Genomic DNA, 5869 nt, shown 5'->3' on the forward strand with positions numbered 1-5869 from the left:
ATATTTGCTTGCTTGTTAGAGTCCATAGCTTTGCATTTTGGGAATGTCTAATTGCTCTACAAACTTGACAGTGTCCATAGTATTTTCTGAAATCATTTAAGGTAGACCACAAGAAAGAAAAATTTAGGTCAGACATACAGACTGCATCCCACAAGTCCCATCATTTGTACACTTTCTTCAGCAATAGGAGGCTATGCTCAACCACTGAGACACAATCAAGGATGATATCAATAATAATCTCTTTTGTTATTTATATATGAGTTATGTCAACCACCTTCATCAACCATTCACTGATGCCACAAGTGGGTATGTTTTTTTAGCCTATGGTTCATGTGACTTTACTTTTTTCATATATACACAGACAGATATCTGTCTGTCTGTCTGTCTGTCTGTCTGTCTATCTCTCTCTCTCTCTTTCTCTCTCTCTCTCTCTCTGTTTGCATATCAGGATGTTGCTCTCAGGTAATTCTCAAGCACCATTCCTCCCTACTCTCTGCCATGATGGAAATGGACTGAGCTTCTGAAATAATAAGCAAAGGCACAAATAAATATGTTATTTCATAAGAGTTGATTTGGTCATGGTATCTCATTACAGGAATAAAATAACAACACACACACACACACACACACACACACACACACACACACACACACGAAACATATTCTAACCATTTCCAATGGATACAACTACAGAAACAATCCTGTATCTATGGTGCATGGGGACACTGTAGAAGCAGTAGCAAAAATATTGTAAGAACCAGAAGATCAGAGAGTTTGCTATGAGACTTTGTTACCTAGTAATGTTGAAGTAACATTAGCATGACTACATGAACATGATTTGAGCTACGAGGAGCTAATAGACTTCCAAAAGTTGACAAAAACCTCAATTATACACAAAGAACTAGAGGTAATTGAGAAACAAAGAAGGCAGAATAAGGAGTCCTCTACAGAGAAGAGCATACTAAATGACTATTGAGTACCAAATTGTCAGCCATAAATCATACATTCAAATAGTATTATATAGGCTGAAAATTTTACATTCAGAAATATAAATGTATATAACATTTATAAATATTCAATAACAATTAATGAGAAGGGAGGCTACAGATTTTGAAAGAGAGCATGGTGGGGCATATATGAAATGGTTTAGAGGCAGTAACTAGAAGTGGTTAGTATTGGGATTATATTAAAATCTAAAAAAAATAAAATAAGAAAATTAGATAAAGACATAGAGAGCAGTGGTTTTCAAAAATCTTTTTTTTCTTTTTTTTTTCTTGGATATATTTTTATTTAAATTTCAAATGTTATCTATCCCCTTTCCTGATTTCCTATACATAAAATCCTGTCCAATCCCCTTCCCCTCCTTCTATAAGTGTGTTCCCCTCCTCAACCACACCTGCTTCCTACCTCACTACCCTGACATTCCCCTGTACTGGGGGATCCAGCTTTGGCAGGATTAAGGGCTTCTACTTCCATTGGTGCCCCACAAGGCCATCCTCTGCTACATATGGAACTGCAGACACAGGTTCATTCATGTGTACTCTTTGGATGGTAGTTTAGTCCCTGGATGCTCAGGTTGGTTGGTATTGTTGATCTTATGGGGTTGAAAATCTCCTTAACTCCTTCAATTCTTTCTCTAACCCCCCCATTGGTTAACCTGCTCTCAGTTCAATGATTGGCTATGAGGATCTGCCTCTGTCTTTGTCATGTTCTGGCAAAGCCTCCCAGGAGACAGATATATCAGGCTCCTGTCTGCATGTACTTCTTAGCATCAGCCATATTCTTTGGGTTTGTTGGATATGTACATGGGCTGGATCCTCAGGTGGGGCAGTCTCTGGATGGTCTTTCCTTGAGTCTCTGCTCAAAAAAATTGTTTCAATATTTCCTCCTGTGAATATTTTGTACCTCCTTCTAACAAGGACTGAAGCATCTGCACTTTGGTTGTCCTTCTTCTTGAGGTTCATGTGGTCTGTGGATTGTATTTTGGGTAATCCAAGGTTTAGGGCTAATATCCATTTATCAGTGAGTGTATACCATGTATGTTTTTCTGTGATTGGGTTACCTCACTCAGGATGATATTTTCTAGTTCAAACCATTTGCCTATGAATTTCATGAAGCCATTGTTTTTTGATAGCTAAGTAGTACTCCATTGTGTAAAGTACCACATTTTCTGTATCCATTCCTCTGTTGAAGGACATCTGTGTTCTTTCCAGGTTCTGGCTAAAATTAATAGGGCTGCTATAAACATTGTGGACCATGTGCCCTTCTTATAGGTTGGAGAATCTTTTGGGTATATGCACAGGAGATATATAGCTGTGTCATCAGGTAATGCAATGTCCAATTTCCTGAGGAAACTCCAGAGTGATTTCCAAAGTGCAGGTACCATTTTGCAATCCCACCAATAATGGAGGAGTGAGTGTCCCTCATTCTCTACATCCTTGCCAGCATCTATTATTACCTGAGTTTTTGATCTTAGCCATTTTGACTGGTTTAAGGTGGAATCTCAGTGTTGTTTTGATTTACATTTCCCTAATGACAGAAAGTTGAACATTTCTTTAGGTGCTTCTCAGCCATTCCATATTCCTCAGTTGAGAATTCTTGGTTTATCTCTGTACTGCATTTTTAATAAGGTTATTTGATACTCTGGAGTCTAACTTCTGTTTTGTTTTGTTTTTGTTTTGTTTTTTTGGGTTTTTTTTGTTTTTATTTTTGTTGTTGTTTTTTTGAGGCAGGGGTGATTTTTTTTGTTTGTTTTGAAGACAAAAGCACCCAATGTAAGAATTCATATGTAACCTGCCAAAGTTTAAAACCAAAAATAAGGAGAGAAAAACCAGAATTCCAACGGCCTGGGAGAAGAAAGAAGGGTGGCAGGTTCTGTGGAGTGGGATCAGGCCACAAAGCGGAACTGTAACAACAAGCCCTCTTAAGGATTCAGGGTCGGGTTTTCCAGCTTCAGGGAGGTGCCCTCCTCAGCTTAGCCCGGTGCTGTCAGTACTAAGCAAAAGGTTAACACTGGCTGTCATGCTTATGCCAGCAGGGAAGTTAGAGGCCCCTACCCTGGCTTACAAGCCCACATTCTGGTAGTTGAGCACCACCTGGTAAAGCTCATTCTGGTCCCAGTGGCAGATGTAGGAGAAGAGGCCAGATGAGGAAGACAGTGCTGTGCAATAGAGAGCACTCCTTACCCGGAAGGTCACTCAGCCTCCGGAATTGGGAGAGGAGGGAGCCAGAGTCTTCATTCTGACCCTTCACTGTCATGTTGAGGCTTACAGGTCTTGAGGTGTGGGAGATGCCAGACTCATTCCACGGCATGAATGAGGCCTCCATAGGCTGTCCAGAAAGGTTAGCTGCCTGAAGGCCAAGCTCATCACCATAGCTGAAAACAGGAGTCCCTGGCAGAGTCAAGAGCAGCAGCTGGTAAAGTCAGAAAAACTGAGCCGGTATAGAAGCTGTCAGGCGTCTTGCCTGCGACTCACTCCAGCTGAACCAGCATCTGCCAGTGGCATTCAAATACTTAGTCACTAGGAATCCTGTATGCTTCCCAGTGAAAATGGACTGTGACAGGTATGAGCTAGTTAGCAGTAGGTCGCTGGTGGATTCAAGTATGTTGGCAATTTGTTGCAGGCCAGAGGACTCAGTCCCTGCAATCAAAAGCCTGTCCCCATTGAAGTTCTTGGTGATATTCTGCTACTCAGTCAAGTACAAGGATGCATTTGCCAGCTTTCCCACACCCCAAACTTGGAACCCATCCACATTTTCCTGCAACCAAGTACTCAGAGCTTCCTTCATTTTGGTGGCTACAAGCCAGCCTGAGGAGGGAGGAACTACATTCTGGTCCTTGTAGTTGGGAGTGAGGTCCAATATGATGTGAATGCTCTTTTTTCTTGGCACTTTGTAGGTCTTTAAAATCTTCCTGGGAGCCTGAAGTGGGATCAATCTGTTTCAAGTTGGTTTCATTGACTTCATCCTTCTGGTTGTTGTGAATTGGGCCCAAAACTAGGCCCTTCACCTTCAGGGTTCTCAAATACTCCAGATGGTTCTTCACATCACCTATGCTTCCTGCTTAGGTTGCGAAGTGGTAGAACTTAAGTTGTTTGTATATATTGGATATTAACCCTCTAATGGTTGTAGGATTGGTAAAGATCTGTTAATTGCCATATTGCCCTAATGACAGTGTCCTTTGCCTTACAGAAGCTTTGCAGTTTTATGAAGTCACATTTGTTGATTCTTGATCTTAGTACATGGGTGTTCTGTATAGGAAAATTTCCCCAGTGCCCATGTGTTCCAGGCTCTTCCCCACTTTGTCTTCTATTACTTAGAGTGTATCTGGTTTCATGTGAAGGTTCTTGATCCACTTGGATTTTAACTTTATTCAGGGCTATAACATGAGTCTATTTGTACTCTTCTACATCCTGAATGGCAGTTGAACCAGCACTATTTGTTGAAAATGCTATCTTTTTATTTTCTACTGGATGATTTTAGGTCATTTGTCAAAGATCAAGTGACCCTAGGTGTTTGGGTTCATTTCTGGGTCTTCAATTCTATTCCACTCACCTACTGCTCTGTCTCTGTACCAATACCATGCAGTTTTTATACTTATTGCCTTTTAATACAGCTTGAGGTCAGGGATGGTGACTTCCCCCAGAAATTATTTTATTATTGAGGATAGGTTTTGCTGTCCTGTATTGTTTTGTGGTTGTTGTTATGCCAAATGAATTGGCAAATTTATCTTTCTAACTCTATGAAAATTTGAGTTGAAATTTTGATGGAGATTTCATTGAATCTGTAAATTGCTTTCAGCAAGATGGCCATTTTTATAATATTAATCCTGCCAATCCATAAGCATGGGAAATCTTTCCATCTTCTCAAATCTTCTTTAAATTCTTTCTTCAGAGACTTGAAGTTTTTGTCATACAAATATTTCACTTGCTTGGTATTTTATGTTATTTGTGTCTATTGTGAAAGGTGTCATTTCCCTAATTTCTTTCTCTGCCTGTTTATCCTTTGAGTAGAGGAAGGCTACTGATTTGTTTGAGATAATGTTATACCTACCCACTTTGCTGAAGTTGTTTATCAGGCTTAGTAGTTTTCTGGTGAATCGTTTGTGGTCATTTAAGTATATTATCATATCGTCTGCAAATAGTGATATTTTGACTTCTTCCTTTCGAATTTGTATCCATTTCACTCCTTTTGTTGTCTGATTGCTCTTGCTAGGACTTTAAGTAGTGTATTTAATAAGTCCTGAGACAGTATGTAGCCTTGTCTAATCCCTAATTTTGTTGGGATTGCTTCAAGTTTCTCTCCATTTTGTTTGTTATTGGCTACTGGTTTGCTGTATATTGCTTGTACTATGTTTAGGTATGGATGTTGACTTCCTGATCGCTCCAAGGCTTTTAACATGAAGGGGTGTCAAATTTTGTCAAATGCTTTACCAGCATTTAATGAGATGATCATGATTTCTTTTTTGTTGTTTAAGACAATTCCTCATGTAGTGACTCCAACCATGAAGTTCTTTTCATTCTTACTTAATAACTATGTTTTGCTACTGCTACAAATTGTAAAGTAAACATCTTGTGTATGACCAATAAATGGTTTGCAACCCACAGGTTAAGATCCACTGTTAGAAAATAATGAAGGAAGATTCCTGATGTTTACCCTTTGCCTCTGCATGCATATTCATAGAAAAGGACAAAGTTATACATACAACATAACGCACACACACACACACACACACACACAGAGAGAGAGAGAGAGAGAGAGAGAGAGAGAGAGAGAGAGAGAGAGAGAGAGACCCAATCAAAGACTTCCACATCCTCATGAATATAGTGAAATACTTATCATAGTCTCCAAAAGCAACAAGCAACACATA

The 5869-nt window shown here is 39.6% G+C and overlaps 1 pseudogene; it reads right to left on the bottom strand.

The window, feature by feature from the left end:
• Window positions 1-2887: 2887 nt before the first annotated feature.
• Window positions 2888-5128, bottom strand: LOC116887854 (annotated as a pseudogene).
• Window positions 5129-5869: the final 741 nt, after the last annotated feature.

This window comes from Rattus rattus, chromosome X (genome assembly GCF_011064425.1).
Source record: "Rattus rattus isolate New Zealand chromosome X, Rrattus_CSIRO_v1, whole genome shotgun sequence".
In the NCBI taxonomy this organism is placed as follows: domain Eukaryota; kingdom Metazoa; phylum Chordata; class Mammalia; order Rodentia; family Muridae; genus Rattus; species Rattus rattus.